We start from the raw sequence: 12,303 nt of genomic DNA, 5'->3' as shown, positions 1-12,303 counted from the left end.
GGCTGAAAGAGGGAGCAAGTGAAAGAAAAGACGAGGGGCAGAGTAGCCAATATTCATGATTGAATGTTTAAGGTATGATTACTCATTCTAATTTTCTTTTATTAAGGTATTTGTTAAGAAAGAGCATTTTAATAGGTCAAAGAAAATAAGTGTTAACAAGGTGTGAGTGGACATACAACTGACAAATGGAGGCGATTCGGAAAGGAGCTGAGAGTATGGGATTATGTGTGGTTATAAAATAAAATATGGTGCTAGAAACACTATTGTGATATACAATTGGCTATCTTTTTTATCGAAGCAATTGGGGCCCTTTTCATTTTTTTTGTATTATTACTTTTTTCAGGTATCATAGGGTCTTGAGTAGGCTTCGTATATTAGCGAATTGTCTAGTTTGCTTGTAATAGGATTACTGGGTAGGAAGTGAAACTAATTCAACGTTCGTAACACGATTTAAAGAGGTATTTTGCGTGATGAATCAGCTTCAATACCATAAGTTCGTGACATCCCACTAAACCATAAGGAGCCGTAATTAAACAAAATGTTCTGCCCTACAGATATGGGTGGATTGAATTTATCTCCCCACCATCATGTTTGCTGGTCAGTAACGCCACCTTCCCTCCTTTTGTGATGTTAGGCTCTCTTACGTTTATGGTAAGTATGAATACTGCTTTAATCAAAGCCCATAGTTGGAATACACTGTCTCTATTAGATCCATGTTACAAGCAAATCAAATAGTTTAAAAATGTTTTTTAAGGGGTTAGATGTCCACATAGTATATCACACTGCTATGAAAATAACTAATGGTTTAAAGAAGTAAGGACTAATAGCAAATCAAAGGATGTGAGAGGGTATAAAATTGTAGAAAGAAAAAAGAAAAGGTGTTGCGTTGGATATTCTTAGACCTGATTCTAAATGCTATAATCATAGTATTTGAATAGTTTAGAATGCCTTTATCGCCTGCAATAAAACGTCAAGGGGGAGATGAACTCTTCTTTACGAATGTTGTATCGTTTCGTGGTACGCGGATTATTATGTGTTGGTGGTCATCTTCAGAGCAGTTCTTGGCATAAGTTAAGAAAGCATCGTATTATGGATTATAGATTCGGTTTCTGAGTATTGTCAGAGGATAAGAGATGATACTACACAGACGATAACAGCGGTAACTTGGTGACGACATGTTCCGATATTTTTGAGAGAGACAAATGGCTTTCAAGTCTCGTAAGGAAAGTGATACATAGTAATGATAGATTAAGACCGATGGAGTTGAGGACAAGCCGAGGAATCTTAGTAAGAGATATAGGAAAACTGCGTCTTGAAGCTGAATATGTTAGATAGCTACTCGGATCCCTAGGCGTACTTGTGTAAATCCTAGGCATCACGAGATTGCTGGTATATTGAATGTTGTTTTTCGATTGCTTGTGGTGCATATATTTGGATTTTTATTTATATACTTTGATTGTTGGTGTCTATTTTTCTGTCTGTGAAAAGAACAAAGGTTCGTTTGGTCGGGAGTGTTACAGGAGAACTAAAGACATTTGTAGATTAAAACCTTTATATTAAATATTCTTAATTTTATTGTTGTGGATGTATTTGGTTTACTCCACTTCTGTAATTGTTTGTTCACATGATCATTTTCGGACATTTTAATTTCTCTTTATCTTTGGTTTGGTATTTGACAGTTTTTGCTCCAGGAACCCACAAAATTGAAGGTTTGTTTCTGAAGTTGTTATAATTATTATTAGAACGATATTTGAGTTGACTATTTGTAAATTGTGAATAAACTTTGATACCTAATTTGGAGTTTGGTTCTATTGTTAATTTGGGTTCGTAAATTGTAAATTGATCAATATACCGTACTTCAATAACGGAAGCGAGCAAAAACTTGGACGTAACATAGAGATATAACAATTTGGGCAGCGAACGCCTAGCTTTGTATTGTGATGTATGGCACTTTTAACGTTCTGTGGAAGATCGAGAATTAACTCGTTTCACAGATCACAAATCTCCTACCTTCTCACCTTCAGACAAGTACTCACCTAGAGAGTCTCGACAACCAGATTACATTTCACAGTTGACTTCCAATATACAACGCATAGCCGCGGCAAACCATGTGGTCGCAGACGCTTTGTGTCGTATAACCTCTTTGAACAGTTTGCAAGGAATTGACCTTTCTTAAACTCGTTTAGCTCCAGATAGAAGACACTGAACTTCAGAATGAGTTATCTTCAACAACCATGAAACCACGTGTTAAACAGATGAAACGGGTAAATGAAGCCTTACAGTGTGACGCATCTACAGATCGTGATGGTCCAATCGTGTCGGAACGCTATCGACGCTACGTTTTCAATACGTTGCACAGACCTTCGCTTCCGAGTGTTCGTGCAAACATCAGGCTCATAGCAGGACGATTTTGTTGGCCTGGTATGAAAAAAGACATGAGGAACTGAAAACATTCCTGTGTAAGCTGCCAGAAATCTGAGGTGATCACACACAAACGTGTGTAGACAGTTTCACTCGATGACAAGGAGTGGTAAACGTCGAGGACATTACTGCTGAGACAGTGACCTGGCCCGTCAAACGTTGGGTAGCAAACTCCGATTGTCCTTCAACTATCGCCACAGACCACGGACATCAGTTCGGATCTGAACTATCCGTTTTCTTGCTACACTACTATAAGCCACACGATCCCGAAAGACCACCTGCCACCGACAAGCAAACCGGTTGGTAGAACGCTCTAATCGACATGAGGACACTTGAAAATACTTCAGCGCAAATCCGAGTGCGATATCATTATGAAGAACGCGCCTTAAAGCCGCATTTTTAAAGGAAACCCTAAATCTGTCAATTTTTCTACGGTGCAATCGAAGGACATGAGACTCAAAATTATGATACATCACTCGATCATCAACAGTAATGACGACACTTCTGAGAAATCTAACGCGACCTGGAAGAAGAGTGAGATTTCCAAATCACATAACCGATTAATGCACGTAAGTCACCATATAACATATTGATTCATCTCTATTTTATTTGTATTAGTGTCAAAATGTTATTAATATGTTCATATATCTTTTTTAATTCACAAAAAACCAAATCTGACAGTTTGTTTTGTAATTGTCATCACTATTTTTAGAACGATATGTTTATCCATCACAGGCCTATATTTCTGCAAAAGGCCATTATCTTTTGTGGACCTCTTTCTCAGACACTAGCCTGCATTTAGCCAGCTCCAAATTATTGAGGAGCCTTGGGTCACCATACCTCTACGGTGATCCAACTTTAACATGACCCTTCATCAACCTAAAGGAGCCCCTAACTATTTCTAAAGCAGTTTTATCTTTGGCAGAATATTCCTTTACGAAACATATCCATATCCTCGCACTCGTGATTATATAATCTTTCAAGATACCGTGAAATATTGAGTAGAACAATGTCACCATCGAGTTCGATGTGCGGTGCAATAATCATCTAACCGCGATGCGCAAGCACACACGACGGATGTCTTCTGTCTTTCGGACGTTGTTTCGGAACCCAATATGCGTCTGGAGCACTGTATCCAATCAAGACTCCCACCAGATTACTTAGCAACTTCGGGAGGGTTATATACCTCAAGTGCTTTTATCGTCCTGGCTACTGTTCGGTTAGAGGTTCTGTACAATCGATTGGGGAACTCTTAACCGTATAAGCCTTGCTGATTTTTAGAAGATCTCTTTCCATCCACAGAAAATATCTTGAAATTTACTCCTAGATATTTGTAGGCAGTAGCACTACTCACAGTCTTTATGTTTATCGAAGTTTCCTTACCTTTGAGACCTAACTGATACCCAAACAAACCTTCGACAAGTTCCAATCCTTAGCTAAATTCACTCCATGGTTTTTAATATGTAACAATGGATTATGTCAAAAGTTGCAATTCTTAACGTCGTACTGGAAGGCTGAGTCGCACGACCTATCCATGTGACCCTTTGGCAAACATAATAGTGACGACACCTTCTCACCTCCTGCCTCATTTCTTTTACATTCATTTTTGATAATTTTGTACAACAAAATATGCACTACCTATAAGTTAAGCTGTTAACCAACAGCTGTCACCACGCTCTTACGGTGACTCATTAAAATATCGGCGAGACTCTAATTTAGGGACGAGCCAATCAGAAGCGTTTGAGCAATTTCAAGGTCACGGAGCCAAGTTCAACACGCGCTGCTAACATACAATCGGTTCACAGCGGATTTTAGAGAGTAGGTGATTAATGAGAGGTTACAACAGATAGGACGGCGAGACTCTAATTTAGGGACGAGCCAATCAGAAGCGTTTGAGCAATTTCAATTATTAGTCAATCAGAAGACAGCATAAAGTAAAAATATATTGAAAGAAAGTAATAAATCACAGTGGATATTCTTCTTTGACATGATTTAAAAACTCGTATGTTAGCATCCTAACCCTAACCTTAACCTTAACCCTCACCTAACCCTAACCCTAACCCTCACCTAACTCTAACCCTAAACCTTAACCCTCAACTAACCCTAACCCTAAACCTTAACCCTAAACCCTCAACTAAACCTAACCCTAAACCTTAACCCTCAACTAACCCTAACCCTAAACCTTAACCCTAAACCCTTACCCAACCCTAACCCTAAACCCTCACCTAACCCTAAACCTTAACCCTCAACTAACCCTAACCCTAAACCTTAACCCTAAACCCTCACCTAACCCTAACCCTAACCTTACCCGTAAACCTAACTCTAACCCAATAGACGAGTTTCTATTCCATATGCATTGTGAATTCAGAACCTCTGAACCTTAATCAAACCTTAACAAGTTTTTAAATCATGTAATAGAAGAATATCCACTGTAATTCATTACTTTCGTATAATATATTTTCACTTCATACTAACTTTCTTCTGATTGGCTAATAATTGTCAAGGTCACTTAAGATTCGTTCAAAGGTCGTCCTTAAATTAGAGTCTCGCCAAAATATCCTTACACGGAATCATTTTATAATTATTATAACCCCATTTTTTTTAGCCAAAATAATCTTCATCCAATTTTTTTCTTTTTAAGTGTGTTAAGCATGAAAGCAGATATTTTAAAGTTATTACATGTATTTCCCGACCAGATGATGCCGTCTTTTTGATTTATATTTCGACTTAGTTAATATTAACTTACAACCTTGGCTGAGTTTCATGGGTCATGCGTAACTACATTGAGACGTATCCTCATATCAACTTGACCTTGTGGTGGCATTGGACCATAACCACACAATCTTCAAAGCTGAACACAACACTACTCGGAAAATAGGTAATCAATATTTAACGCGGAGAAATACCTAACGATGGAAAAGGCGGGAACAGATAATTGAATGAATTGGAGTTGATCGGATGGCATGACTCGGCCATGTAGGCGTGGTCCCTGTTGAATGTTATCTTATATCTTCTATTCATATAAAATATACTGTTCTTTCTCTAGCCTAACCTTGTTCTACATCATGTATTGGTAATTGATACGATACAGTGAGTTGGTGTAGTCGATGGTGTGACTTCCACGTAAGATCTTATAGATTAGGCAGTTATATCATGACAAATCTACAAATTTAGGATTAGGTCTATTATAAGAGCAGTATTAATATCATAGTAGACCATAATTCTACAACCTCCATAACTTCTTTTACCGAACTTGAATTACATTGTACCAAACTGCCATAGCATTTCCGAGTAATCCTGGCTCTTTCTTCCGCAATGACCACCAATTCCTCGAAACTCGGCTACTTGTCGGTGATGTACATCTACTCATTCTGTAAATCTGGTGGTGGACATGACACTATTATTTCAAGATTGACCGTAGAATACACACCGGACATACATCCCATTTCCTTCAATGTTATACATAAATTACGTAGCGTAATCACAAAATCAGTCTAGTTATCTGCCGATCCTTCAACGTATTTCTGATTCAGTAACTCAGTGATTAGCCCGGGAGCAACAAGATTTTTTTCACCAAATAGGTCGTACAAAATTTGTTTAGCTCAGTCATAATACAAATGACTGGGCAAAAGAATGCAAGCCTCATTAGTCGTCCTGACCTTAATTCATGCAGCGTTTCATCATGAATGGATCAGACACATGCACTTTCAGTTTGGCAGCTTCCAGTCATGTGGTGAGGATGTCATGTAATTTGATAATCAAAGATAGACTAATGTCTACTGATCTTAGTTTAAAGAGCAGGAATCGTTTCATAACTCTGCTCAAGTATCTCAATAATTCCACAAACGTGTCGTGCACACAACGGTTATCCTAAGTGAATAACTGTAATGGCGATGTGATGCGCCTTACTAACACAATCCTCAAAGCTGAACACGAGAAAATTGGGAAAATAGACATTCAAAAGTAACGGCGTACAAAGAGTTTGATCTAATTAATTCTACGAAAATCACAATAATAATTTATTGTCAAATAACAATTTGTTACATGAGGCATGCCAGTTTACAGGCAAGATCAAACTGTTACAAAAGGCTGTGTCCTTTGTCAAATAAACATAAGTTGTTTAGCACGTGTTTTGACTTTTTTGTACATTACAGATCACGATTGTGCTTAGAAGAAGAACGAATAGCCTTACGTGATGTTCAAATTCAACATCAAGATCTTATACGTCATCATGAGCAACGTCGACAAGAGTTAATGGACAATCTCACCCGGAACATCCCCATAGAATATCCCGATCAGTTTTTCCGCGCGAGGAATATAATCGTGCAAGGTATACCGGAAAATACGGACCCTAATCAATCGAATACTGAAATCAGGGAATGGGAATTCACCAGACAGTCCTTGAGGCTCAAAAACATACTGACTCAGCATGTGACGAGACTAGCCAAGAAGGATGGTGATCCTTCCAAGCCGGAATCCACATGCACCCGGATAGGCCATACGAATCTAGGACCAAACACAAAGGCAAGTTGGAGCTGACCACTCCACTTGTGGACTGTCTAGACGATAAAAAAACGTGTAAAGGACAGAGCCTACCACCACGGCAAACCTCGTATAGGTGGACTACCTGTCCATTCACGTAAGGCTCATGCAGACAAACAGGACGAAGCTCACGCGTTCCAAATTGAAAGCATAAACTGCTTATATATGAACGCCGCGTGTCTACCAAACAAATTGGATGAATTACGTGAACTTAGCAACGCTAATAATGCACATCTGATAGGAATATCTGAAACCTGGATATCTTCTCAGTTTTCGGACCATGAGTTAGCATTACCTGGGATGTCATTTTTCCGCAACGACAGAAAATCAGGAATTGGGGGTGGAGCAGCCGTTTACATACGTTCTTGCTTGGAGGTGCATCAAGTTCATAACCTCGAGTTTAACAATCTTGAGGAATCCATATGGTGCTCTGTAAGATTGTCTAGTACTTCGAGGTGTCTAGTTGGAGCCATTTACAGGAAGCCAACTGCCGACATCGAGTACGATAGTCGTATGCTGGAAGGACTATCCCGCTCTACTCGTCTCGGTCTCACACACATCCTGATTCTAGGGGATTTTAATCTCCCTAGAGTCAACTTCGCGGAACACACGTATACTGGAGGCGACAACTCAATTGAAGCTCGGTTCTTCAACCTTATCGATGACTTGGGATTATACGAAAATGTGAGGTCGGCAACTCGTTGTAGAAACAGTCCGACACCATCGCGCTTAGACTGTGTATTCACAAACGAAGAATTTCTAGTTGACAACCTCTCAATCTTGGCTCCCCTGGGAAAAAGTTATCATGCCGTCACAGCCTTCAGTTTTTGTCATCAAAACTAAGCTAAGGTATCCCAACAATAATTTGCGTTGGAATTTTAAACGGTTAAATGTGCCAGCTCTACACGACTATCTACAACAGGCGGTTTGGGATGTTCACCCCCAACTCGATATGGACGGGCATTGGGACTTTTTACTGCACACGCTCTTACGTGCCACAAACCATTCAGTTCCTCAAACGGTTCCCGAAAGCTGCAAGCCACCTACAATAATCAAGAACCGTACCCTTCGTCTGCTGAGCCGCAAAAGGCACTGTTGGGCGGAATACAAACGAACTGACAACGATGGAGCGCACAAGCGATATAAACATATCAGGAGCATATGCACGAAGGCTATAAGAGAAGATAGGCTTCAGTGCCAGACAAAGCTTATGGAAAAATTTGCCTATAATCCTAAAAGTTTATTCCGTTATGCAGCCTCTCTTCGTCAAGCCAAAACTGGAGTTTCCCAACTCCTAGGTCTTAACCGCTCGACCAACAACGATGGCGACGCCGCTAACCTTCTGGCTGAACAATACTCCCAGACATTTCAACCGACCGACATCAATTTTACTGATGGCAGTTTCATCTGCGATTCAACAGGACTTTCTGAAGTGAACCTAAGCGCTGACTTGGTGTTCCGGAAACCGCAGCACGTATGACTAGACACTTCTCCTGGCCCGGACATGGTCCATTCCGTCATACTGAGGGAAGCAGCCTCAACCCTGGCAACGACGCTTAGCGTGATGTTCTCACACACGTTAAGTCGAGAAAAACTACCGGAAAATTGGAGGCTGGCTCACATCACACCAATTTTCAAAGGAGGTCGACACAGCGAACCTTCAAGTTACCGACCGGTGGCTCTTCTCTCAATACCCTCAAAAATCATGGAGTCCCTGATATGCGATGGTATAAATGACTATTTACTATCCTTAAATTTCTTCTCATCCCAACATTATGGTTTAAGGAAGGGTTACTCTTGTGTAACCAACCTGCTGACGGCGGTGGACAGATGGACAAGCGTCCTTGGTCACAAAGGGAAGGTTGATATCATCTACCTAGATTTCTCAAAAGCTTTTGTAGGAAGCAATTTCCCACAGATTCAACTCTAGACTAATCTCTAGACTGTCGAGTACAGAGTCTTGGTTTGGCCAAAGTCAGAACAAGTAAGCTATTTGGCTATATAAACTTTATCTGTTTCTAAAACATAAATTAACATCGTTAGCGTACAAACAAACAGTACGGTCTATTAATACAGAGAAAAACAGAGACAAATAACATACCGAACAGTAGCTAGAGAATAGGAAAAATGAGTCAACAAGCCAATATTGTTTTACAATGAACATTAAACTGTGATTGGTTAATAAAGAGATACAGTCGTACAAGGTCAAAAGGAGTTGATGTGGTGGTGGGCGTTTCCCTTATTATTGGTGGGTTCGTCTATCAATCACATTTTACAGCTGTTGATAAGGTTAACCATACATGTCTTATCAATAAAATCATACGATTGGATATCAGACCACCTCTAATCGATTGGCTCACTTCATAACTGAAAAATCGACATTTTAAGGTCAGGGTTAATTTAACTTTATCTCAGGCTATGGAATGTCCTAGTGGGGTCCCCCAGGGCTCAGTACTAGGACCTCTTCTCTTCTTGATCTACATTGTAGCGGTAAATAAATCCCCAAAATAAATAGCTCTGTAAGTTTTCGACATTGGATGCTGACCATATGTTTTAGTGGACTCATCTAGCTGAAGGCGCTCGGTCAGGCATCCGCACCAGATCACGTGTGGTAACGCCGTGCTCAACATCAACCGCAATCACTAGCCAGATTAGATCAGAGAATTCCGATATATTGGTCATCGCCAAATATACTCTTCCGATCTCCTCGACTCTGTCTTTTGATTTCTCTGGGTGGGAACGAAATACATTAGAAGGTGTTACTGGTAGAAGCGTTGTCAAACACTGAATACCTGTGACATCATCAACATAAATGATCCTCCTCAACAGGTAACGTCAGACTTATTACTTTTTGCCGACGACGTGAAACTTTGAAGATAGACACGCAACCAAGACGATATACAGGCACTTCAGGAGGATCTGACTCGACTTCAAAGTTGGGCAGACGATAACAGACTTACCTTTAACACTTCAAAGTGTAAAGTAGTTCATCTGCGACATGTCGCAAACTACAGTTACAACTTAGGAAACTCCTCTCTAGTAGTATCCCAAGTCGAAAAAGATTTAGGAGTTCTGGTGCCCCATGATTTAAAGTCTTACGCTAACTGTGACAAAAATGCCTTCCGAGCAAACCTTGCACTGGTAACGTTGAAGCGCATTTTTGGACAGTTTGACGGAAGAACTTTCCATATAGTCTTCAATAGTTTTATCCGTCCCCATTTAGAGTACGGAAACATGGTACTCCCCCCCTCACTCCAAAAGGACAAGGTCACTTTGGGGCGTATCCAACGGCGAGCCACGAAATCAGTTCGACGACTCAAATCTAAACCTTACGAAGAACGCCTCCTTTCACTAGACCTTTACCCATTAGAGTATAGGCGTCTTAGAGGTGATTTATCAATGGCTTATAGTATTCTTAACGCTTCTGGACATCCTCTTAAACACCTACTCAAGCTCAGTTCCAACACTAACCTAAGGAATAACACTCAAAAACTGGAGACACAACATAGCAGAACGGAATGTAGACACAACTTCTACTCCTTAAGAGTTGTCAAATGCTGGAATTCGCTGCCGGCCGAGCTAGTCCAAGGGACTTCCCAGGAGTCCTTTAAGAGGCAACTTGATCTATTCTTAAGGACTAAGGATAGTATCACACTATGATTCACTAATTTCTTTTTCTCTCTTATTGTTAACATACCTAGGTTCCTGCCTGGAGGATTTGGTGATCCCCTGCTACTAGACACGGCAGCCTGTTAGGCGAAAGCTTCTTCTATTTCGTCCACAACCATTTGAACCATTTGAACATAAAGAAACTCAAAGGACTGATAAAACAACTGCTTATGGTGATCGTTATTATATTTTCCACTCTTGCTGCGAGACATTTTCTTTTGTTAAACGTTTTACATCAAAACTGATTGAAATTCACTTTATATTAAACGTACTTAGTCCATGATAATCCCGACATTAGATACATATGTATTTAGTCTTTACAACTGGTTAGTGACCAATGTCGTGTATGTCCGATCCTTCTTAGTGCAGATCGGATTCAATCGACCGAGTTGCAATGTGGCCACTAGTCTAGGTGACTTGACATGGCGTGCACTAAATTAAGATAAGGTGTTGGTCGAAGGTAGACGACAGGAGGTCCTGGGTCTTGGTCTTTTGCCGTTTACTCGTCAGCAAGATGTACCCGTAATCTTGAGGTAACTAATGGAGTCGACCTCGTGTCCCTTGATTGATAGAATTCGATTTGCACTAAGAAGGACCTGACACATATGACATTGGTGACTACTCAGTGATCAACCAATTGTAAACACATCTCGGTCCTACAAGAGGGCAGTGGAGAAGGAAGGAGAGACAATCGCTGAGATTAAAGAGCAGCGGGACAGGTAAAGGGAGCATTTTAGGGAACGTTTGAACAAACAAACCCAAATGGACCTCTCGGGCATCTGCGCAGCACATATAAATTTTCCTACTGCTGTCACTTCACAACAACGGTGGAAGTCAGGATGGCTATCAGACAAACCGATAGTGAGAAAGCTGTAGGACCAGACAAATTACCAGATGAGGCAGTGAATTCAGACATATAGGTAAATGTAAACGTGCTCCACATTTCCTCCATAAATATTTGAGAGAAAGAACAACTGGAGAGAAGGATACCCCATCAGGATATGAAAGATAGGAGACCTCAACACACTATTGTCAGCACCAGGAAAAGTCTTCAACAGGCTGTTGCTGAGCCGAATGGAGGGCTCAGTAGACATCCAACTTCGAGATGAACAGTTTGGATCCCGTAAAGATCGGTCATGCACGGACCGGATCGTGACACAACAAATGTTTTTTGAGTAGCCAATTAATTGAGACTCGTCGTCGTACATCAAGTTCCTTGACTATGAGAAGGCATTTTATAGAGTGGATAGGAGAACATTACGGAACCTTCTTCGACACAGGAGTGAGTAAGTGAGGAAATCGTCTACGTCGTCCGGAATTCATACGACGGACTACAATGAAAAGATGTGAGATGATTCCAAGGACAGGCTGGTGTCAGACAAGACTGTTTACTCTAATCCTTTCCCTTTCTTGTGGCTGTTAATTGAGTTCTGAAGACTTCTAGATCTTACAGAATATTTTTAGGGCGTTCATCACCAAACATTTAATACTGCAGGGACAAAAATAAATGTTGATGCAATTTACGCGTTCGACACATTCTGTGTTGTGTTCCGTGAAGTCGACAAGATACTAGGTGACATGAATTCCGATTTTGAGAAGCTGGATGCCTCTCAATAAAAATAATGAGATTGGTGTACAGTTCGAAGATGCAACCAGAATCAATCCAGAAAC

The 12,303-nt window shown here is 40.4% G+C and overlaps 1 protein-coding gene; it reads right to left on the bottom strand.

Annotated features, from left to right (window-relative positions):
* Window positions 1–12,303, bottom strand: part of ACSL6_5 (Long-chain-fatty-acid--CoA ligase 6) — a 156,607-nt gene that overhangs the window by 55,888 nt on the left and 88,416 nt on the right.

The sequence above is a fragment of the Schistosoma haematobium genome, chromosome ZW, assembly GCF_000699445.3.
Source record: "Schistosoma haematobium chromosome ZW, whole genome shotgun sequence".
Taxonomy (NCBI): Eukaryota; Metazoa; Platyhelminthes; class Trematoda; order Strigeidida; family Schistosomatidae; genus Schistosoma; species Schistosoma haematobium.
Note: the sequence above shows the minus strand (reverse complement) of the source record. Positions and strands in the feature narration are given on the sequence as shown.